This window comes from Rhinolophus sinicus, linkage group LG02, assembly GCF_036562045.2.
Source record: "Rhinolophus sinicus isolate RSC01 linkage group LG02, ASM3656204v1, whole genome shotgun sequence".
Lineage (NCBI taxonomy): Eukaryota > Metazoa > Chordata > Mammalia > Chiroptera > Rhinolophidae > Rhinolophus > Rhinolophus sinicus.
In genome coordinates, this window is record NC_133752.1 from 162,000,030 (window position 1) to 162,025,836 (window position 25,807).

At 36.2% G+C, this 25,807-nt stretch overlaps 1 protein-coding gene and 1 long non-coding RNA gene across 8 annotated transcripts in view; one reads left to right on the forward strand and one right to left on the reverse strand.

Moving 5' to 3' along the window:
* Nucleotides 1-25,807, reverse strand: part of CCDC91 (coiled-coil domain containing 91) — a 326,862-nt gene that overhangs the window by 289,388 nt on the left and 11,667 nt on the right. Inside the window, exon 1 of one of the 5 annotated variants that reach the window (XM_074325865.1) lies at nucleotides 1,241-1,349. The exons of 1 other annotated variant lie outside the window; for it this stretch is intronic. The gene's annotated coding sequence lies outside the window, so the exon portion shown is untranslated. Of the gene's footprint in view, nucleotides 1-1,061; nucleotides 1,369-25,807 lie in introns of those variants that run through there. 3 more of the 5 variants (XM_019737205.2, XM_019737217.2, XM_019737209.2) reach the window with 3 other exon arrangements.
* LOC141570124 (uncharacterized) lies at nucleotides 645-24,059 on the forward strand. 3 transcript variants are annotated; one of them, XR_012494027.1, is made up of 3 exons: nucleotides 645-1,121; nucleotides 3,881-4,199; nucleotides 23,723-24,059. It is a non-coding gene; the product is annotated as an uncharacterized LOC141570124 (long non-coding RNA). The 3 variants fall into 3 exon arrangements; XR_012494026.1 differs by lacking the exon at nucleotides 23,723-24,059 and adding an exon at nucleotides 21,803-23,714; XR_012494025.1 differs by lacking the exon at nucleotides 23,723-24,059 and adding an exon at nucleotides 12,160-12,498.

Consider the following 25,807-nt stretch of genomic DNA (forward strand, 5'->3'; position numbering starts at 1 on the left):
GATTAAAAGTGTGAGCTCTCCGACAGGAGAAAACAAAGAGAATTTACTGTCAGTCCCTGTCACCACCCAACTAAATATTCTAGGTACTCTGCCTTAAATTATGGGGTGAAATGTTAGCCCACCCCAATCATTCCACCACGCAACATGCAAACTATTTGCAAAAGCCACCATCCAACGACCTCCCTGATCAATATTTGGAGAGGAGGTTGGCATCAGTATCTGCCCAGTTCAGAGGGGGAGGGAAGGAAAAGAGTCCGAATTCTTAGGGGGCGGCTGAGTCACCTACAGCTGTGGCCAGAACTTTACCCTCCAGGAAATCAGGCTCTGCCCCAACTCTTATTAGGGAAGCAAGTGGGAAAAGCAGCAACATCATCCTACCAAAAAGACACTCAGGGAGCTTTTAACAGAGTTGCCATTCCTTCGAGTGAAGCCAAAATTGGTTTCATGTCCAAAGCTTTCCTCCACAGTACACAACACCAACAGATGGAAGAAGCACCTTTATTGTCGGGTCTGGGGGCGCACTTACGGGGATGAAGGATGCCTCACCACCGGGAAAGTTACTGCCTTCTGCCTTTTACCCCGAATTACCAGTTTTATTGCAACGTATGACCCCAAGTAACTATCCTTATAGTTACTGACGGACATCGAGTTTTTCCCCGGGTGGGCTTGGCAAAGTGGAAGGGGAAACATAAACCAGGCGCGATCGTTGAAAACTGGACGGGCATCAGTCTCCGTTAGGTGGGAGTTTCCGTGACACAATAATCACGTGCATTTGTGCGTAGACTGTCGAAAACATTCGATCCTGGGACATACAGGGGCCGAAACCTGCCGGCGAGATCAAGTGCACATGGGCACTCCCTCGCCGAGGGAGCGAGACCCGGGTCCAGCCAGAGACAGGTCACGCCTCCCGCTCTGGTCGCGGCGACCTCCGGGGGCGAGGGCGGCCGCGCTCCCCGCCCGGGTGGGGCGCCACGGCCCGCGCCCAGGCCGCGTGTGGGCGCGCCGTTCGCCTCGCGCGGCCGGGGGACCCAGACCCAGGCCCTGAAGACGAGTCGATTTACCTGCTCCCTGCGCCCGCTCACTGCCGCCGCCGCTGTCGCGCCGCTCACCCACGCTGCCAGGTGAGCCACCCCTAACACACAGACTGACCCCACGCGTACACCCGCGGCACGATCCCAAACCTTTGGGGAGGGGAGACCGCGGCCCCAGTAACACAAGCAGGGGTAGCCTACACACTCACCCGGCTTCGGGGGGAAAAAAAAACACAAAAAACAAAAAAACCTCTGCCCCCGGAAGTTGATTTCCACCAAGGCCCGCCCAACGCTGCACCCGTCACTCAATGCAAACAAGCGAGTCACGTGGTACCAGACTGAGGCCAGAGCTGAGGGCCCAACAGAGTCCGAGTTGTCCAGGCTTGAGTGTCCGCAGAGGGTTGCCCTGTGAAAGGGGATGACTCAGGAACTACCTCCTGTGACTTGCAGCATGAGTGGCAGGCCCTGTTTCTATGACTAATCCATGCAAATTAAACTATCCCCAACATAACACTTCCATCTGGGACTCTGTAGGATTGTTCTTGTGAAGAGCCGGGCCTAAAATCTTCACCACCTCCAATCAGAGTTCAGTAAAAACTGAAGATGAGCTAAGTGCCTGACATGTAGTAAATGCTCAAGAAACAGTTGACTAGACAGCTGGTCCATCTCATCTTTGCATGTGCGAATTCTCAACCACTGGGATGCACCTAAGCCAAGAGCCTCTCCAGACCAATACTATACAACTTCAAAGAACTCTGCTCTAGAATTACTTCTTGTCCTCAACTCCACACAGCAATTTATACAGGACATCTGTGTTTCAGAAACAGTTGATTTTCAGCTGCCAAGCCAACCCTTTTTTCCAAGCCTTCGGGCAAATAGTTTCCCCAGGAGAAAAAGAAAAGAGAATGACATAACTGATAGAGTTTTATTTCAACGAAAGCATGATAATGTAGTTTTTGGTGTTTTGGGGTTTGGGGTTTTTTTTTGTTTTGTTCTTTTGTCCATTTCAGACTGTCAGTTACTGTTACAAATACTCAACTAACAGGACACTTGTTAAAAATTCTTCCACTTTGACATGGGAGAGATCTGGAGAACATTTATTTAACAATTTTTGAGTGCGTACCATATGCCCAGGACTGGGCCAAGTTGTGACAATCCAAGAATGAACAAGTTATACTCAAGATCTCTGCTTTCTAGAGTTTACAGCCTAGTGAGAAAGAAAGGCAAGTAACCTGGGAACTTTGAGCATAAGGCTGTAGAATATTCACATTTATTATATAACAGGCATATTTGGGGCAACATTATTTTCTCATCTTTCCATTAAACTAAATTGGCTAAAACCAGTAATAATCTCTGCTCTGTACTGGAGGTGGCAAATGTCAGCATGGAAGTGAGGAGTTTCAATGTTGAGCATGAATGTCACCTATTCTACGCCCCTTTATCCTTTCCACCTTCTACTTTGTGTACACAGCAAATAGAGTTCTATCATAGGAAATACGATGCTTTCTTACACATATTTGTTTATCTGTCTACAAGACCAACAAGTCAAGAACCACTACTCATTTGTATATACTCCTCATTTGTCTTTGTATATCCAGCAATCTAGCACAGCATCTAGTGGAAGAAAGGCATGCAATAAATGTCTCTTAAACTGAGTACAATTACCTTTATGTCATTCTGTGTCTCCTATCTCTTTCTGCTGGAAACTTCAGATGAGTTTCTGAGTGTTTCCACTGATATATCTACATGCTCACTTTGTCCCACCTAATCCATATTCAGTGTTATTAAGTATATTTTTAATAATTATAGAAACTTATGTTCGTGCAAAAGTAATTGCTGTTTGAAAGATTAAAAATAATTGCAAAAACCGCAATTACTTTTGCACCAACCTAATAATATTTATTGCACACTTGCTATGTGCCTGGCATTAGCACCTAAATCCATTATCTATCTTGTCATCACAATAATCCTGCAAAGTAAGTATGTTGATATATTCACTTTTCAAATGAGGATACAAACTCAGTCAGGGTAACTTGACCAAGTGGCAGAGCAGGATTCAAAGTCATGTCTACCCAACAGATTTATTTATTCACTATAGCACACTGCCTCTGAGTTTCACATCACTTGTTTATCAGTGACTCCAAATCCTGCCACCTCCATGAAGTCTTTCTCCCCTCCCCACAACAATCTGTGCTTTTTTTTATGAAGTGTACAATTCAGTGGCTTTTAGTATATTCACAGCATTGTGCAACCATCACCATAATCAATTTTAGAACATTTCCATCATCCAAAAAAGAAACCACATACTTTTTGTCAGTTCCCTCCATCACTCTCATTATACCCCTTCATTCCTAGGCAACCACTAGTCCACTTTATGTCTTTGTAGATTTGCCTATTCTAAACATTTCATGTGAAGGGAATCCTGCAATATGTAGTCTTTTGTAACTGGCTTCTTTTTCACTTTGCATTGTGTTTTCAAAGTTTGTTTATACATTCATCAGTTAATGGACATTTCAGTTTCCACTTTTTGGCTATTATGAATACTGCTTCTATGGACATTCACATACAAGTTTTAGTGTCAACATATGTTTTCATTTCTCTTGGGTATATATCTAGGAGTGGAATTGCTGGGTCATGTGGTAACTCTCTGTTTAATGTTTTGAGAAACTACCAGACTGTTTTCCAATGTGACATTACCACCAACAATGTATAAGCGTCCTAATTTCTCCTAACCACCTAATAGTGGTTCTCCTTAGCTCTTCTAGAGCTTATGGCTCTATTATTTTTCAGGGTACTTACCATAAGCCAACCCATTGTATTATTTACCTTTGTTGTGTATGTGTCTACAGGCCTATTATCCTAATAGGTTGTGACCTTCTACAGTGGAAACATGGTTCCTACTCTCAACAGGATCAAGTTTCAAGGAAGACACAATCAAATCAGATATTAGAGTGATAATAAGCAGTGAAATCAAGTTTAATGTTAAAATGTGGAGGAGAAGGACCTCAATCAATCACGTTAAACAGGAAGTACTTCTCATAAAATGTACAGCTCAAGATGAGTCTTGAAGAGTCAGTAAGAACTGACCAAGCTAAGAAGAGACAAAAGTATGCTTCAGAAACAGGAACATGTACCTTTGTGTGTATTTCCTTGCCTATGACTGTGGAGGTAAGTATAGTATGTAAGTAGAGTGGAAGCAAAGGTGATGGTGTATGGGAATGTGGCAGTACAAATGGGAAATTTAGACGAGGCGAGGTGATGGAGAGTTTTGTAAACTGCTGAAAGTTTGAACTCTATCCTGAAAGTAATGGAAAACTAATGGACTATTTAAGCAAGGTTGGGAGAGAATTACTTTAGCAGCAGTGTGGAAGATGAATTATTAGGTAAGGAAGAGGTGGCCATGACTGGAAAAACACAGAAACCAGTTAGAAGACTGATGGATTAACTAGAATGAGGAATTATGAAGGCCGGAGTTTAGGTGGTAGCTGTGAAGCTGGCAAAAAGAATTTGAAAAGTGTGTAGCAAAACAAAAAAATCAAAAAAGAACTAAAAGTGTATCCCAGATTTCTGGTCCTATTCAGAGAGATGGGGGATTCAGAAGGAAATGCTGCACTTGCTGATAAGAATAATGAAACACTCAGGAGATACAAATTTTCAGTTGTAAAATCACTGGGAATAAAAAATGGAGATACAATGTACCACGTGGTGACTATAGTTAATAATACTATATTGAATATTTGAAAGTTGCCGAGAGTAGATCTTAAACATTAGAACTGAGAACAAACAGCAGAAGAAAGGAAATAATAAAGATTAGAGCAGAAATAAATGAAACAGAGAACAGAAAAGCAATAGAAAATATAAACCAAAGAATTGGTTCTTTGAAAACATAAACAAAATTGACAAACCCTAGCTAGACTAACCAAGAAAAAGGAAAAAGGACCCAAGTCAACAAAATTATAAATAAAAAGGAAACATGATAAATGATTCCACAGAAATTCAAAAGCATCATTACAGGCTCCTATGAACAACTATGTACCAACAAACCACACAACCTAGAAGAAATGGAAAAATTCTTAGAAGCATACAATTTGCCAAGACTGAATCAGGAAGAAATAAAAAATCTGAATAGACTGATTACTAGCAAGGAGAACTGAATCAGTAATCAAAAAATCTCCTAACAAAGAAAAGCCCGGGACCGTATGGTCACACTGGTGAATTTTACCAAACATTTAAAGAAGTATTAACACCAGCCCTTCTCAAACTCTTCCAAATAATTGAGGAGGAGGAAACACCTCCAAACTCATTTTACGTGGCCAACATTATCCTGATGCCAAAACCAGAAAAGGAAACTACTATAAAAGAACACTACAAGCCAATATTCCTGATAGATATAGATGCAAACATTCTCAATAAAATACTAGCAAACCAAAATCAGGAGCACATTATAAGGATCATTCACCATGATCAAGTGGGATTTATCCCTGGGATGCAAAAGATGATTCAACATATATAAATCCATCAATATAATATACCACATTAATAGAATGAAAGAAAAGGATCATATGATCATCTCGGTAGATGCAGAAAAAGCCTATAACAAAATTCATTCTTTTATGATAAAATCTCTTAATAAATAAGGTATCAAAGGAACATATCTCAACATATTAAAGTCCATATATGACACATCCACAACCAACCTCATACTTAAAGGTAAAAGGTTGCAAGATTTTCCTCTAAAATCAGGAACAAGACAAGCATGTTCACTCTCACTACTATTCAACATAGTACAGGAAGTCCTATGTAGGGCAACCAGACAAGAAAAAGAAATAAAAGGTATCAGAATTGGAAATGAAGAAGTAAAATTGTCTATGTTTGCAAATGACATGATTCTTTATAGAGGAAATCTTAAAGACTCAACCAAAAAAATTATTAAATCTAATCAATGAATTCAGCTAATTTGCAGGATATTAAATTAATTTACAAAAATTGGTCAGGTTTCTATACACTAACAAATTTTCTGAAAGAGAAATAAAGAAATGAATGACATTTACAATACAATCAAAAACAATAAAATGCTTAGGAATAACTTTAAAGAAGTGAAAGATCTTGACTCTGAAAACTGTAAAACATTGATGTAAGAAATCAAAGAAGACACAAATAAATGGAAAGGTATCCTGTGTTCATGAAATAGAAGAACTATTGTTAAAATGTCAATACTACCAAAAGCCATCTATAGAGTCAATACAATCCCTATCAAAATTACAATGACATTTTTTACAAAAGTAGAAAAATCTCTTAAAATTTATATAGAACTGCAGAAGACGCCAAATAGCCAAAGAACTCCTGAGAAAGAAGAACAAAGCAGGAGGCATCACAGTTCCTAATTTTAAGCTATTTTGTACAGTTATAGTCATTAAAACAGTATGGTACTGGCATAAAAACAAATAGACTAATGAAACAGGATAGAGAACTCAGAAATAAACCCAAGCATATATGGTCAACTAATAGCTGACAAGGGAGCCAAGAATACTCAATAGAGAAAAGAGAGTCTAGTCTCTTCAATAAATGGTGCTGGGATAAATGGATATTCACATGTAAAATAGTGAAACTGGACCCATATCTTACACCACTAACAATAAATTAACTCAAAATGAATTTAAAGACTTAAAATAAGACTGGAAACTATGAAGCTCCTAAAAAAAAATAGAAACAAAGCTCCTTGACATGGCTCTTGGTAATGACATTTTTGGATATGACACCTAAAGGACAAGCAACAAAATCAAAACTAAATATGTGAGACTACTTCAAACAAAAACTTCTGCACAGAAAAAAGAAAAACATCAACTAAGTTAAAAGACAACCTATGGGATGGGAAAAATATTTGCAAACCATATATCTGATAAGGGGTTAATATCCAAAATATATAAAATCTCATACAACTCAATAGCAAAAAAATAAGTAACCCAATTAAAAAGTGGGCAAACTGAATAGACATTTCTTCAAAGATATATGAAAGACCAACATGTACATGAAAAGATGCTCAACAGCTCAACATCAATAGTCATTAGAGAAATAAAAATTAACACCACAATGAGAAATAACCTCACACGTGTCAGTATAGTCATCATCAAGAAAACAAGAGATAACAAATGCTGGCATGGGTGTGGAGAAAAGGGAACACTTTTGCACTGTCGGTGGGATTGCAAAGTGGTACAGCCTTTGTGTAAAACAGTATGGAGCATCCTCAAAAAATTAAAAATAGAACTACCACATGATCCAACAATTCTACTTCTGGGAACATATCCAAAGGAAACAAAATAGTAACTTGAAAAGATATTTGCATCCCCACATTCATAGCACCATTATTTACAATAGCCAAGACAGAAAAACAACCTAAGTGTCCATCAATGGATGAATGGATAAGGAAATCATGATATACAAATATTACGCAGCCATGGATGCACCTTGAAGACATTATACTAAGCAAAATAAGTCAGAGAAAGAGAAATAATATATGATCTCACTTATATGTGAACTCTTAAAAATAAATTAAAGAGATCAGACTTATGGTTACTGGAAACCAGTGGCAGAGATTGAGGGGAGGGGAGATTAAAGAAAGGCGAGCTATCAAAAGGTGCAAACTTTCAGTTTTAAGAAAAATAAGTACTAGGGATTTAATGTACAATATGATGGCTATAGCTAAAACTGCCATATGATATATAGTAGGAAAGCTGTTAAGACAATAAATCCTAAGAATTCTCATCATAAAGAAAATTTTTTTTCTTTATTGTATCTATATGAGAAGGTGGATGTTAGCTGAAACTATTGTGATAATTATATATGTATATATATATACACACACACACATATGTACACATGCGTATGTATATATATATAAATCAACCATCATACTATATGCCTTAAGCTTATAAACTGATGTATGTCAAATATTTCTCAGTAAAACTGGGGAGACAGAGTTCTCACCATAAGAAAAAAATTGTAACTATGTGTGATGATAGACGTTATCCAGATTTACTGTGTAGTTTATTTGCTGTAACCACAGGCATGAGATGAATACCCACCCAAAATGTGACTCAGATTTCAAGACTCCTGGTGCCACACATGCACCAAGAGAGCATAAGAAGGTTCATTACTCACACAATGAAGCCTTCTGGGGAGAGGAGGGCAGGCTTCCTACACAGGTCCAAAATGGCTTGAGATGGGGGTGGGGGGGACTGGACTTTTGGGTTTTATGGTAGCTAGGGCATGGAGTTAGGAGTGAAAATTCCTACACAGTATCCAGGGCTTGTGTGGTTGAATTTCCCACAAAGAGTACCTAGACTTTCGTATTATCCTGCCCAGGTGTGGGGCAAAAGGGAATGGAAGAGCAGTAGGGCTTGAAGTTTATCAGTAGTCAAACATCAAAAATGGAGTCAGAGTCTGTATTACATATGCTTGGAGTTAGCTGTTGTTTTTTTTGTTTTGTTTTTTTTACCCCAACAAACAAAACAATACAGTTGTTATATACTTACATGCTTTGAAACTGACTAGTGGACACTTGCCTTTCTGATATTTATTTCACTCTTTGCACATCGTACAGCATGTGCCTGAAAAGTTTGGGTGCAATTAACCTCACCATTATCCCCAAATTAATCCAGTCAGGATGATCTAATCCCAGTTTATGGTGTTTCACAAGTCACAAGAAATGGTTTAGGCTTGAGCACCAATCACAGGACTTTTGCCCCCAAATTAGCTCCCTTTCTACCCCTGGATGTTAATGAGGAAACATGTGGTTCTTGTTGCTAAAGGCAGTCATCTTGTGACCAAGGAAATAAAAGAGACATGGAGCTGGCGCCCTGATCCAATAATTTATGACATTGTAGAAAGGCCAAAGGATGTAAAGAAGGACCTGAAAGTTTTAAATAAGCACCTTTCTAGCCCCTTCCTTTTCCTATACTGGCTTGTTCAGTTATGTGAGCCTTCAAATCAAATCAATGGAGTTTGATTTTTAAGCTACTGATCCTCACTGGTATTGAATATTGTTTAAGTCAGTTTGAATTGATTATCATTACAGTTTACCTCAAAGTACTTGAGTGTACTTAATGTGCTATACATGTGCACATGTGTGTTGCTTAATTTACTTTATCCTCTAAAGGTCCTAAATTGTGATAATCTAGAATTCACCTTTTAGAAGTGTTCAGCTGGTGTTTCATCAGAAAGTCTGCATTCCAAACAGAGCCACAAGTGCTTCAGCTACATTATCTTTCATTAACACCTGAGACTTTGCTAATCACTAAAGCAAATGTTATAAATGGGTTTTCATAGGTGAAAATAGGAGTTTGTTGATTATCATAATGGATGTTATAAATTGACTTTTCATTGATGAACCAATAGTGTTCATGGTGTATATAGATTGGATAAAATATTTCAGAGACAGTCGCTATCTTGCATCACCAAGGTTATAAAAAGCTAGAAAGCTTTGTAGTCTGCACTTTTAGGAACAGCACCCTCTGGCCTCAAATCTAAATGTCTAAAATTCTAATAATCTTCATCGTGCCAAAGGTGCAGCAATTTAACTTTTTACTAAACGGAGAATCACGTTCATTATGGACATGACTGGAGACTTCTTATTTATTATGGAGACAAGGAATAAATCGTTGGTACCTTGGCCTCCTCAATCCATGTTCACTTTTGGAATATCTCCTATGCAGTTACCGTCAAACTGAGATTTCAGGAGGAACCATTAACTAAATTCAGAGTGGCAGAGCATGAAAGAAGTAGAAATTCCAAGATGTAAAAACTTAGACTCCAAATAGTTTCTGGCCATGGTTACTTGCCTACAGAAATAACAAGAAACAAAAAATGGTTTAAAAACCTGATACTAAAGGAAAAATATATTGGTATATAAACTTCAAGCCTAATTGATAATGGCCTGTGACTTTTTAATCTTAGGACAATCCTCAGATTTATGTAATCATCCTAATAGGAAATGAGCTGCCAAAATTGTGTAACCATCTGAAAAGAGTGTCTTCCCCAATGACCATATCACACAAGGCCATAAAAGACACAAGAGCAAAACACAGCAACTGCCCAAAAAACTCACACCACTGCCAGCCAGGAGTCCTTACTATTTCTGTCACAGATTTTGACAGGGATCAGTAACCACTGTGTAATGTTTCCAAATATCCTATTTTTAATTAGGAGTTTTTCGTGCAATGACGTTGTTCTTTCTCTTCCACTGTGTTTTGTATTTGTTGGGAGTAGACAACTTGTCATTGCTTTGTAGAACATAAGGCACTCCAGGTGAAGCTAACACACTGGGGAGAGACAGAAAGAAGATATTTATTAATTATAGATATTTGCTAATTACTAGCAAAAGGGTATACTATAGTTGACCTGGTAGTTGTGATAAAACCAGCATTTCACTCTTCTTCTCACTGTGCAGCACTCATGTATATTGGAGATTGACCCTGACCTTTTCCAATATTCGTCCTGACTGGTATAAGCCAGAAGTTACTCCCAACTTCCTTGCCACAGTTACTGAGGTCTGGGGGACCCAGTCCTAAGTCAAAATCATAGCCTTACTCTAAACATATGAATTGTCTCAGGGATCATCCAACAAGCACAAAGCTCAGGACAACTGTCTGGTCATTGTTGGAAGAAACTTTCTACTTGAGGACATAGGTGATGTAGCATGTACGTAATTGCTATGGCTTTTTACACTCATACTGTGACCATGAAGGAAACCAGTCTGAGACAAAGGAGATACAGCTGGTAGAACAAAGCTGATATAATTCAGAGAAATGAAACTGGAGCTTTGATCAAATTATTTAGAATTATCAAATAATTCTAAAGCTTCCTTCACCTCTGTGGGATTCCTCATTTATGTAGAGGATTCCCATTTATTACTTAATCTAGTTTGAATTTGGCTTTCTATTACTTTTAATCCCAAAATCTTTAAATAGTAGAAAGATTATCTGTCTCTAGCTTCATATTAAATGCCAGAAAATGAACTGTCATTTCTTAAAATGGAAAGGAGCCTTATTTACCTTCTTCCCGTCGTCCATGCTCATGTTAGAGAGAGAGAAAATGAGCTACTGTCTGAGAGCAGTTCTTTCAGATTCATATGACTCTCAGCTTTCACATTAAACCAATGGAAAACTATTTCAAGTATTGATTTGTAACATTATATATAAAGAGTAAAGCATGAAAGTTTTAAATAAGCACTTTCTGGCCCCTCCTCCAATTAGGTCTCCTTTGAATTCTGTGTAACATATAACCCATTTATGAAATCTTCACCAGAAGATACATGATCCCCAACTTCTCATTCTTTTGTAAATTGTCTTTGGTCACCATTTGGTTTGCACAGTTTAACTTGATTCATAACTGGGCAAGAATCACTTTCTTAATGTTTGAAAATATGAACTGCTTCTATTATTACCTCAGGCCGTAATACACTAAAGAGGGCCCAAGCCAGAAAGGGAAATGAGAAGCCATCAGGTCATCTATTTAATCATTACAATAAATTAATAAAAACGAATTTATATGATCAGTTGCCTTTAACTAAGCTCTCCAAATTATAATTCAGAAATGTGGTAACTATAGATAGAAAGTACATGTGTCTACTTCACTTTCTTTACTCTTCATTATGTCCTAGAAAAAAGATATTAACTTGTATATGTGAAACTAAACTTTGTGAAACAAATAGTCGGTAACCACAAGATGGTCATGGGGGTTTGAAAATTAATTTGGGGAACGTACAGAGGGATAGTGGATGGGGGGAGGGGGGTTCACACAGTGTGAGGGATATAAATGATAAACGTCTAAGTTTTGCTTTGTCTTGTGCACCTGAAACTAATTAAAAATAAATAAATTAATTAAAATGAAAAAAAAAAGAATCTTAAAAAAAAAATGAATGCTGGAATATTTTTTTTATTCTCAGTTAATTCTAATGCCTGTTATTCACATAATTCTCAATGCTTAATTAAATGTCATAGCTATGAGTGCTAAACACTACATTTTATGATACATATTGGAAAAATCAAAAAGTGAGCTAGGTTTTAGTAATATGGCTTCTATATTAAACTATCATATTGCTTCCTTAGAAGTTACTCTACCACTTTTGCAGATGGAGCAAACAGTACTCTGGGCAGACAGCCATCAAGAGCTTCTACAATTAAGATAAATTGAGTTTGAATTAAACTTCTTCAAAATTTTTGGTGCACCACAAAATTAACACATCATGAGAAAACTCTGAAGTTTGAAAAATGGAGTTTGAAAGAACATGGTCAAATCCCAAGCAACATTCTCCTGAGAGTCTGATCACTCTTTTAAGTTGACCAGAAAAAGCAAAGTATTACATATGAACAGTGGAAGGCCCTGCCATTTATTTCTCTCTAAGTTTGGGACATTAAATGATTCTAATTATAAAGATCATTTTGTGTCCTCATGTCTGACTTTAACTTAGCATAGAAAAAAAAAAAAAAATCATCCAAACATCTGAAAGAAAGTTATCCCTGTTGGAGACCAACTCTGTCTGCATATTTGTTATATTGTCAATTCAGGAGTAACTGGCTTACAATTTAAATTATAAAGACTAGTCAAATTTTTAATAATTTTCTACATTTGAAAACATAGTTATAAGGATACAAAGCACAGTGTATCAAACCTGCAGGGTCTAAATCTGTTTCTGGCAATGAGCCACAAACCCCTTAGCTACCTAATAGCTAAGGTATTGTTTTGCCTATTATTCATAAGTTTTTATATTATTAAATGCACTTATCAGTATCTTTGTTTAAGACGTGTATCTTAAACCCCAGTATCATTTAATAATTTGCCGAATTTTTCTGCCAAAATTTACAATGTAATAAATGTTAATAATGTCTTTAAGTAATAATAATGCCTAAGAGATTGTGATAATAAAATTAGCTTTTACCTTAATGAAGTTATTTTTAAGTAAAATTAGGTGTATGCAATGCCCCAGATCTAGGCGCTTATAGAAATATTTGGTAATCAGTCTCCTGAGTAAAATATGGATTATGAGTTCTATTACAAGAAGTATAAACAATGGTATGCTCTTTGCGATTCAGTAAAATACTAGGAAGCCTTGATCACTAGGAATCCTTGATCACTATGTGATTACCTCTTGCATAGGCAACATTTCCCCCAAGTTTATAATAGTATAAAGATTCACTGTTAACTATCTGTAGTGACATGGATATGCTTCACAATCACTACATGTAAGATATATAATACCCAATTGTAGTATTCACTAAAATATACATACATTTGAGACTACCAATCACTGTCTCTTCATAGAAATTTACTCCCCTCATCAACCTCCATAAAATTATTCTCTTCTGATTCTTTGACTTTTCAGACTATTCTTTATCCAATTCATAGGATCCTCTTCTTCCACACTCTACTTCAATGTAGCTGTTCTGAAAGCTTCCATCCTTTGTTCTCAGATTTAGCCATTCTCTGTGGGTAATTTTTCTACTCACCACAGATCGTATCCCCTTAATGCAAATGATTCTGAAATACATAAGTGTCTTCTGTATAAAATCTTCTCTCTCAGCCTACATTAATAAACTCTATATGCCCACCCAAAACCCATTCACCATATCCACCTTTGATAATCTCATGGAAGATTGTTTTAATTCTCCAGCCCAGAATTATCTCTTGAGCTCAGAATAGATTTCCTAGCTGCCTACTAGATACGCACCTAGATGTCCACAGGCAACTTACTGTTTCCAGAACAAACTCGTTATCCATCCCCCACAAAACCTATCTATCCAATCTCGCTTAATTGCTTTTGTTAGCATCTGCATTGCTTAGGACACTAGTTTCACCTCCTTTAACTGGAAAAATAACAGTGGCTTAAATAAGATTAGTCTTACTTTCTATGTCACGCATAAACATAAGCAAAAGAAGTCCAAAGTTGATATGGTGGCTCCCTGGAGACCCAATTCATCCGCCTTACATCTTGCTCTCCCATTTTTAACACATGACTTTCTTTGAATGGTCTAATATAAATGCTCCAGCTCCTGCCATCACATCTGCATTCTAAGTAGAAGAAAAAGGGAAAGGGGACAGTGAAAGTAATACCTCTTCTTTTTAAGTGCAGAACATAAAAGGCACACATTTCAATTCACATTCCGTTGGCCAGAACTTTGCCGCATAGCCATGCCTAGCTACAAGATAGTTGGGAAATGTCCTCTTCACTGGCCTGCTAAAACTCAGGGATTATTACAAAAGAGGAAGATGATAATATACACTGGGGAACAAAAATCAATCCCTCTCATACCCAGTTTCATAAGAGACTCTTTGACTCTCTTTCCTATCACCTGCTACTATTTTGTTAATGTATATGTGTTCTTTCCATGTGAAGGCACACTGGACGGTTTTTGTACCTATACCCTGAATGGGATGGAAAAGAATACATTCACCAAACCAATGGCTACATAACATGTGCCTAAGGCTGTTAATTCACTCTAACAAAGTAGATTAACAAAAATACCACATCTGGCATCACTGGTAGCTGTGATGGGGGATGATAGTTGGTTGAGCCTGAGATTATCTACAGTCATCTTCCAGGATGCATCATCCAGTTTCTGCAGGAGCTGGACAAGTGAAATCAAAAGCAGATAGGATGGGGACACCACCTCTGCATCCTTTAGATCCACAGTCAGCAAACTTTTTCCTATAAAGGACCTGATAGTTAATATTTTAGGCTTTGCAGGCCATGTAGTCTCTATTGCAATCGGTGGATCCACTGTAAGCTAAACCTGTAATAGAACTCCATTTTTTAACTGCCTTTCATATGCTCCCACTTTAACTGGGAGCCTTGATTATGTGTTAGGTTTCCTGGTATCAGTGTCAACTTTGGTCAGTGTCCAACTATTTTTGAAATGTTTCAGTGCACATTACTTGAGTAAGTGGCCTTTGCTCTCTTTTGGGAAGGACTGTGGGAATCATAACCAAGTATACTTGCTATGGCATCACAGAGTCCACCCCCATGGGGACCTAGCCACTTTAATTAATTGATTCTGGCTCCATAGATTGGCAAATGATTATGAAACTTTTATTGTTGTGGTCACTCAGCCTCTCAGTTATCCATTCTTGATTTCTTCTGTTGGTACATGCTGAGTGATTCTGTTTTCCCTGCCCATCTATTTTGCCCCTAGGATTGTCACATTCTATTAATCATTCCCTAACTTTGTGAGTTGTGGATGCCTTTCTGACCTCATTGGTCACTGCAATAATTGAAAATCCCTGGCTTTTGACAGTTCAGTGCCACTAATTAGCCTCTATTGTTTCAGGATCCTATCACCTCATTTGCCATCAATGAGTCAAGTTCTATAATGGCCTGGCTTCTTCTACTATCATCTCTGGCCTAAAGAGGAGTACCACCAATCTACTCTTTAGAGATGCAGGTGCTCCTCTCACCAGCACATTCCTTACAGCCTTAGTAAATTGTGTGTCCTCTGGACCTTGCCATGGAACATATTCTTCTCACAGTCTGCCATTCATATTTACACATCCATTATAGCATGCATCTTTTCCTGAGCTTCTCCCTTCTCCATCCTTCTGCCATGACAATCATAGCATGTCCACTTTGCTTAGCCTGGTTTATCTGTCTTGGTTGGCCTTTAACTATCTTTGAAATCCAGCCACTCTGACCTTAAAGTCTTGGTCTTGGTCCTCAGCTTTCTCCAGTCTCTCCTGGCAGGAAATGAGAGCTTCTTTGTGTACAACCAAAGAGGCAAACTCACCTTCCCACTTGGCTTTTAATTGCATGTTTTTTATTCTCAATTATTCACTATCCTTCTATAGAGCATCAATGCTGCTTAGTAATAGATATCCAATCCTATTAACTTTATAGCTACCATAGTCTCCATATAGTGCAAATGTCTGATCCATTTTGCCAATTACCCAACAGTGAAAATTTTAACAATTGGACCACTACCTTTTGCAGGGAACTGTCTACATTCCATGTACAACCAGTGATAAGGTTTTCATGGCCAGCAGGCAATGAACGACTCAGGTCAAAATCCTATCTTATCACCTATTCTCTTAGACTTTGTACCAAATGGTATAGGTTGCATTTTCTGGAAGCAGAAGCTAAGACAGAATTTGGAGTGCAGGATGCTTATTAGGGATCAAACCTTTGATAGGAAGGGAAAAGGAAACAGGATTGGGCAGAGAGGTAAGTTGAACAGTGATGCAGACAGAACAGAGTTTTAGCTGACCCAGCAGAAAGCTCTGAAACAAATATGCTTTTCAGAGTCCTGCATCAGGTCAAAATGACTAGACCTTTGTATTACCATTTCTCTCAGTCAGCACAAAAGATTACTCTCAGAAGGATACAGCTCTCTGCACCTAAGCAGATCCTAAAAGAGCTGACAGCTGTGAGATTCTGGTTGTACTTCCTGCAGCTGAGTAGGAAGTCCTCCTTGAAGGAGAATCTGGTGGCATATCTCTATATCTGGCACATTAAACCACTTGCAATTTTCTCTAGTGGCTGAAGCAGTCTCATCTTTGTTCATTTGAACATGTTGTCACCTCTTCCAGGCATACTCTTTCTCCTGAGAAATCTCTGAAATTTCCAAGCTTTATCAGTTGCCCGTTCTTTGAAGCCTGATTACATATTATTTATGCCATTATTATAGCCATTCTCAAGCTATATTATAATAATTTACTTATACCTATTGCCCAATATATTGTGAACTGCTTGAAGACATGGATTATTTGTTTCATTTTTGTATCCACAACATCTAAAACAATGTCTTTCACATAAGAAACATTAAGTAAATATTTCGTAAATAAATGAGAAAACGTGTTTCTTTTTGCCCTATCCTCTATATAAAAATTAGACCCCAAAAGATTTCTGAAATAACTCTTTATTTACCTTACTGCATTTTTACAATATTAAATTACAATTTTAAATTAATGAGAGACTAGATAGCAATACTATAATCTAAATACTCATGTCAGACTATTTCCCAAGCTCTGCATTCATATACCATGTTTCCCCCAAAATAAGACATAGCTGGACAATCAGCTCTAATGCGTCTTTTGGAGCAAAAATTAATGTAAGACCCAGTCTTATTTTGCTATAATATAAGACCAGGTCTTATATAATTACTACAATATAATAATACAATAATATGATATGATATGATATGATATGATATAAAATAATATAATATATTATCGAGCCTTATACTAATTTTTGCTCCAACGACACATTAGAGCTGATTGTCTGGCTAGGTCTTATATTCAGGGAAACACGGTATCTTACTACCTGATGGACATTTTCTTCTGACTGTCCCAAGACATCTCAGAGGCATGTTTCAAAGGACATATCTCAAAGGACATGCATCATTTTCTATCCCCAAGCCTGCTCTTTTTTCCATATTCTCTGTCTCCCTTGATGGTGCTACCTAATCACCCCATCCAGAAAACTGAGAGCCGCCCTAAACTTCTTTTGCTTTCATTGTCCATGTTCACCAAATCCTGATCACTTAACTTTCTAAGTGATTTCAGCCATGTCTCCTTCTTTCTGTTATCTCCTTTCTCCTAATACTTATGGCCAATTCAGGTACTCTTCCAATTTTCTGGACAAATTCTTAAGTGATCTCCCTATCTTCAGTTTTATTTCCATAAAATCCATGCTTCAACACACTTTCCCAAATAACATTATACTAAATGGTGAGGGACTCAAAGCTTTTCTGCTAAGATCAGAAACAAGACAAGGATGTCCTCTCCCAACACAGCTTTTCAAAATCATAATGGTAGTCCTAGCTAATGTAATAAGACAAGAAAAGGAAATAAAAGGTATACAGTTTGGGAAGGAAGAAATAAAACTTTCTTTGCAAATGACATTATTGTCTATGAAAATCTGAATGAATCAAAACACTCCTGGAATCAAAAAGTGATTATAGCAAGATTACAAGATACGATGTTTATAAAAAAGCCAATTGCTTTTCTATATACCAGCAAAGAACAAGTGGAATTTGAGATTAAAAATAAATTGCCACATTTATGATACATTAACCCCCCAAATATGAGATACTTAGGTATAAATATAACAAAATATATACAAGAGCTATGTGAAGAAAACTATAAAACTCTGATAAAAGATATCAAAGAAAAACTAAGTAAATGGAGATATACGTTCATGGTGGAAAGACTCAATACTGTTAAGATGTCAGTTCTTCCTAATTTGATCTATAGATTCAATGCAAAAATGCAATTCCAATCAAATCACAGCTAGTTATTTTGTGGATACAGACAAAATGATTCTAAAGTTTATATGGAGAGGCAAAAGACCCAAAACAGTCAACTCAATATCAAAGGAGGAAAACAAAGTCAGAGGACTGACACTACCCAATTGCAAGACTTACTATAAAGCAATAATAATCAAGACAGTGTAGTATTGGTGAAAGAGGAGACAAATAGGTCAATGCGACAGAATAGGGGGCTCAGAAATAGAATCACCTAAATATAGTCAACTGATCTTTGACAGAAGGAAAGGCAAGGCAATGGGCAAAGATAGTCTTTTCAATAAATGATGCTAGACAGTTGGACATCCACATGTAATAAAATGAATCTAGACACAGACCCTACATCATTCACAAAAAAATTAACTCAAAATGAATCACAGACTTAAACATAAAATGAAAGACTAAAACTTCTAGAAAATAATAGAATGACCTCGGGTATGCTGATGACTTTTTAGGTAAAACACCAAAAGCACAATCCATGAAAGAAATGATTGAGAAGCTGGATTTCATGAAAACTAAAAACTTCTGCTCTGCAAAAGACAATGTCAAGAAAATGAGAAGACATGCCACAGTCTGGGAGAAAATATTTGCAAAAGACACTTCTGATAAAGGACCGCTATCCAAAACACACAAAATCTCTTAAAACTCAACAATAATAAAATGAACAACTCAAAAAATGGGCCAGAAACCTTACTGAAAACTCACCAAAGAAAATGTACGAATGGCAAGTAAGCCAATGAAAAGATTTTCAACATCGTATGTCTTTAGGGAATTGCAAATTAAAACAGCAATGAGATACTCCAACGCACTTATTAGAATAATCAAAATCCAAAACCCTGACAACACCAAATGCTGGCGAAAATGTGGAGCAAGAGGAAGACTCATTCACTACTTCTGGAAATGTAAAGTGATACAGCTACTTTGCAAGACAGTTTGGCCGTTTTTTACAAAATAAACATAGTTCCAGTAACTATGCTCCTTGGTATTTACCCAAATGAACTGAAAACTTATGTCCACACACAAAAACACTTGCATACAGATGTTTATAGTAGCTGTATTGATAATTTCTAAAACTGAAAGCAACCACAGTGTCCTCAGAAGTGAGTAGATAAATTGTGTTTCATCCAAGCAATTGAAAATTATTCAGTGCTAAAAAGAAATGAGCCATCAAGCCATGAAAAGACATGGAGAAAAAACGTAAATGAGATTACAGAATCCAATTTGTAAAGGCTACATACTATATGGTTCTATCTACATGACATACTAGAAAAGGCAAAGTATGGAGATAGTAAAAAAAAAAAAAAATTAGTTGTTGCCACAGGTTAGGAGAGAGGGAGGGATGAACAAGCAGAGCACAGAGGAATTTTAAGGCAGTAAAAAGACTTTGTATGTTAAAACGTGTTTCCCCGAAAATAAGACCTACCTGGACAATAAACTCTAATGAGTCTTTTGAAGCAAAAATTAATATAAGACCCGGTCTTATATTATACTATATTATATAAGACCAGGTTTTATAGTAAACAAAGACCCAAGTATTACATTATTATATTATATTATATTAATTATATTATATTTATTATATTATATTATTATATAGACCCAGTCTTATAGTAAAATAAGACCAGTTCTTATATTAATTTTTTGCTCCAAAAGATGCATTAGAGCTGATTATCCAGCTAGGTCTTATTTGGTGGGAAACATGGTATAATGGTGGATACATGTCACACATTTGTCAAAACCCATATAATATACAATACAAGAAGGACTCCTAATGTAAACTATGGACTTTGAGTGTAATGATGTGTCAATGTAGGTTCATTTATGGAAACAAATATGCCACTCTGGTGTGAGATGTTGATAGTGGGGTACGTTGTGCATGTGTAGAGATGGCAGATATAGTAATTCTCTACATTTTCCACTCAATTTTGCTGTGAACCTAAAAGTACTCTTAAAAATAAAGTTTATTAATTTAAAAAAATTGCAGAGACCTATATGAAGGTGTCAACATCATAAATAAACTAATGATCAAAGTCATTTTTAAACAAGTCATTTAAGTTCTATGACGGTGGTTGTCTTTCACTTTTTGATTGGTATCCACAATACAAATGATATATAAGAAAAAGCAAAAGAAGAACTTCATATAATGCATAATAATATTGTATCATATCACATACAATGCTATCAATGTCCCTATGTGATTTATAAATATTTATTTTAGAAGGGTTTACAACAATACGGAAATTAGATATATCGTATTTGATTAAATAGTGACTTGACATAGAATTGACAGATATTTAATCAAAGTGTGAGTAGCATTATTTCTGAGGTGAAAAATAAATTTGATTTATACAATATCCCCTCTTTCTCAGTTACACAATATACAACAAACATTTAATTTAAAATCATATTACACATATGGTTAATATTCAAAGGTTTAAAATAACTATTTACCAATGTATGATATCATTGGAAACAGAATTTTGGAGATTAGATATTATTTTATTTAAATTTCTCTATGAATTCAGGATCTATTTATCCACATTTAAGCAACAATTTAGCAGAAACCAGTGTTAAATCTCCCATGTAACTTTATCTTATGTTAAAGTAAAATAAATTAACAATAAGTAAAAACCACTTTACTTAATTTACATGTAAACAGCCTCAGAAAATTAGAAGATTGAGTGTTAACAAAGGATTTTAGTTCTATTATAATTTAAACTTTCACCTCCATAATAAAGAACATAAGGGAAAATGACATTTCTGTTTTAGAAGGTTAGGACCTTCTAAAACAACTAAACTTCTAAAACAAGATCAGATGCTTGGAGTATTAAGATAGTCAAAATTTTGATAAAAGTGGACTTTTCTTTACAACATTAGCACTCCATTAAACAGCAAGAAGGCACTTATTCCATGTTTCTACAAGTCTTTTTTTTGCTTCAGAAAGGAAATTTCCATTTATTTGAAGATCATTCATTACTGGTATCACTCTTACAAAATGTAGTTTCTCAATGTTAGGAATAGGATAAGAACATAGCAAATGTCCTTCTGTACAAACAGTAGATAGAGTCGATTACAGAAACCGATGAAATACCTCACTGGACACTGGATTTGTTGTATCCCTCTTAAAATATAAGTTTTGAGCAGTTCCATGTCTATTCTGAAATTTTTAGTTATTGATTTAGTAATGGATGGTATTTGGTCAGGTGGTAGGGCATCAATGAATAATATCACTCAGCAATATGGCAGTTTTAATATGGTCAAAAGCCAGATATACTTGTCATCCTTCCAACTCAAACAGTATTTGTAATGTTATTAGGTTGGTTGTTTAGTTTTTGGCATTCTCTTTAAGAATAAGAAAGCACTATATTTTTATACATGAAATAGGACTTTTTAATGTGGATGTAGAAAAATTGAGCATGTCAATTACTAAGAGTCTATTTTCCTTGCAAACTGAGAATATTTTTAGCCATTGTTTTCATGCAGTGCTTTGGGGATTTTGAAGATGCAGGGTAATGTCATGGTGGAAGTAACAGTAGGTGTTTTTTTTTAAAGCTTGGCGTTAGTTAGACTCATTGCAACTATCCTGGATCCATTTTTGGCTAAATGAAGAGGAAAGTTTTACCAGCTGATGGCCATTTGATGACCTGCCTGGAAAGAATTGGTAGACTCAGAAGAGCACAATTGAGAGAAGTGATCACATCGTGAAATGTGACATCATTCTTTGGCACCAGCTGGCATTCTGGGCATGGAGAGTTATATGCTCAACCCTGAATTTTCCCCTCTAGATTACCTTTGTGGCTCACCAGAGGGCAGTGTGCAGTAATCAGCTCTACTGCTTCATATATTGGATGTCTCCCATTGAAAAGCCAAGGTCAAATCATCAGAACCAGACAACAGGAAGTAATAGATTATGGAAGTTGTTTTATTAAGTTTGTTGTATCTGTACCCTTTACATGGAATTCTTAACATTGAGAAATTAATCACCATACGAAATAAAAGTAATGACTTTGTAGTAAGTTCTGTATTAGTTTTAAATTTATGACAATAATTTTGGGATTACTGAAGTCAATTCCCCTCTTTAGACTTACAAATGCATAATATTATCCAAAGGTGGGTAAATTGCCTTCTTTTACATATCTCACACCTGAATTCTTAAGGTTTTCAATTTTATAGATTAAATAATTCAGTGAATATCTATTGAACAATTGAAGTGTGGGAGATAACAAGATAAAGCACCTATAAATCCTGTTCAAAAGAGCTTGAAATCTATCAAAGGATTAAAGTGTAAATGAAAAATTAAGCACATGATCAAAATTGTACAAAGTGGGAGATACATATAAAGTATGGCACTATGAGAATTCAGAGGATAGAGAGATGAAGCCTTTTGGGAAGGGTTCAGAATCTGAGCTGAATCTTTCAGGTGAGGTAACATTCATTTAGACATATTGAGGGTAGTAAAAGCACATCCTCGATAAAGGAAGCATCATGGATGTAGGAAGTTAAAGAACGTAGGAGCCTGGAGCATGTAAAAGGTAGTAGTTGGTAATAATACTAGAGAGTTATATTGTGAATAGTTCCTAGAGGGTATTGAATACCAGGTATGCTCCAAAAACTGAATTGACTACAGGAAGTTGCAGGAGAAAAGATGAGCGTTAGCACTGTATACTAAGAAAATTGATCCGGCAGCACCACGTGGGGTAGATTGGGTAAGTAACAATCCAAAGGTAGGAAGTTGAATTTAAAGACTATTTCAATAATCCTGTAGGCTTTGAGATTGAAAAAAAAAAAATGCAAGCAAGAGATACTGTAAAAGTAATATTGGTATAAAAAAATTTAAATAGTAAAAACTAGGTGTGGGCGGGGTATAAAGACAGAAAGAAGTCAAAACATAGAGTGAGGTTTTGAGCTGAAGTGGGAGAATGACAACTTCATTCAGTGAAATGTAAGACCCAGTAGAAACAGGTTTAGTAAAGAAATTGATACATTTACAAAAAAAAAAAAAAATAGAAAATCCCCGTCAAAATCTTTATGAAGTTAAATACTTCTTTTTTTCCCCCAAGTTAATTCAGGTGAATTTGGGGGACTCATTAGCTTTGATATACCCAAAAGTCTAGTCAAACAACAAATTTTTGTTTATTAAAATGTATTAAAATCTTTAAATATAAAAATATAATGGAGTTTATTGTGCACTCAAGGTTAACAGACTTGAATTACATCATTACATTAAATGGGCAGAATTGCAAGGTGTTTTCCCACCACTGAGGGAAATAGGTTTGTTAAATTTATTAATGTTAAAAATTTAAGATTATACTTTTACCAAACAGCAAATTTATGCTTAATAAAAAAGAAAATAATTGCAAACTTTTTGATGTAACCATATTCTATGCATTTTTTTCCTAACAGAAAATATATGATAGAACATTTAATAGAATCAAAAAGAATCCTGGTGAAGAAAAAAAGAACAAATATAACTTCCTTTAATATTTTTAAACATCTTTTATGTATTAACTGAAAAAGGATGTAATGGAGTCCTATTTGCTCAAACACATTGTAATATTTTTCCCCAAATTGGTTGACAGTTACAAAGCCCAGAGACCAAGCTGTGAAAGAAACTTTTCCAGTTGAAGCATCTGCTTTTGTGACAGATTTTTCAATCAACCATATGGGAAGGTTTGGGGAGTTGTCTTGAGTTTATCCATTCATTTTTCTACTAAGATTAAATAAATGACATTGGAAGTGGTGTGGACTTGTTTCTTGGCCACCCTAAAAAATCTGGTATTACATTTTCCATACTTAATTGAATTGTACAATTCTATCTTTCACTCTTGACCCCTGACACTCCTGTGAATCAGACAGCTCTTGTCCATAGTTGTGGACCCTCTAGCTTGAATTGTTTTTTTTCTGTGTAAACCACAAAGGAGTCTTCCACATGTTAATCATGTTCTCTCTTACCCAGATCTTACACCTATATCATTATCTAGCCCATCTTGATGGGCTAGTGTACGTGATATTTCTTACTGTATGACTTGTGACATTAAAACTTCCTGGCTTGATGATATTATTAACACCACTTTCTTAGTCACCTAGATGTGCAAAGGTACGATACAGGAAGCCTGCTTGAATTCAACGCCATCAGGACTTCAGATATCGGTATCACTGCATTGTGTTGTGATAGCCCCTTCTCTTGTTTCTATATCTCTCCTGGAATATAAGCCACCTGAGGGGAATGATGGTGTCTAGTTTAAGAAGCCCTCTGAATGCACAAACTTGTTAGAAAACAAGGAGGGAATGAAAGCATCAGCTAATGCCAAGATTTCTGGCAGTGGGAAAGGCCATAATATTGGGTGGTACTCTGCTAAAGGGGGAAAGGGAGGTTCCAGGAAATGAGATTAGAGTTATTATCCAAGGATCAGAAAGCAGAATAAATTTTAAAATCTCTGGTCTTCCTTTTCAGATAGCTCTATATCTTTATTTGTGTATGTATATAATTAATTGTGTATAATACACATACAATGTACCATCTTAACCATTTTAAGTCTACAATTCAGTGGCATTAACATATTCCCATCGTTGTGCAACTATCACTATCATTCATCTCCAGAACTCTTTTCATCTTGCAAAACCACTGTAGCTGCTAAACAATAAATTCTGTACCTACTGAACAATAAATTTCCACACCCCTGCCCCCAGCACCTAGCAACCACCATTCCATTTTCTGTCTCTGTGAATTTGACTACTATAGGTAACTCATATCAGTGGAATCTAAGTATCTGTTTCTTTGTGACTGGCTTATTTCACTTAGCATAATGTCCTCAAGGTTTATCTATGTGTTTTAACATGTGTCAGAATTTCCTTCCTTTTTTTAAGGTTGAATAACCCTGTGTTATATGTATATACCACATTTTGTTTATCCATTTACCTGTCAGTGGTACTTGGGTTGCTTCCACTTTTTGGCTATTGCGAATAATACTGCTATGAACATGGGTACAAATATCTCTTTAAGATGCTTCTTTCCATTCTTTTGGGTATATAGCCAGAAGTAGAATTGCTTGATCATATGGTAATTCTATTTTTAATTTTTTAAGGAAGCTCCATACTGTTTTCCATAGTGACTACACCATTTTACATTGTCACAAGTGCGTACGGGTTCCAGTTTCTCCACATCTTCATTAATACTTGTTATTTTCAATTTTTGATAGCCATCTTAGTAGGTATGAGGTGGTATCTTATATAGTTTTGATATGTATTTTCCTAATGATTAGTGATGTCAAGCATCGTTTCATACGCTTATTTCTTTATCTTCTTCGGAGAAACATCTATTCAAATCTTTTGCCCATTTCTTAACTGGGTTGTTTGTTTTCTGTTGTTGACTTGTCCTCCTTTATACATTCTAAAAATAAATCCCTTATGAAATATATGACTTGCAGATATTTCCCCATTCTGTAAGTTGCCTTTTCACTCTGTTGGTTATGTCCTTCAATGCACAGT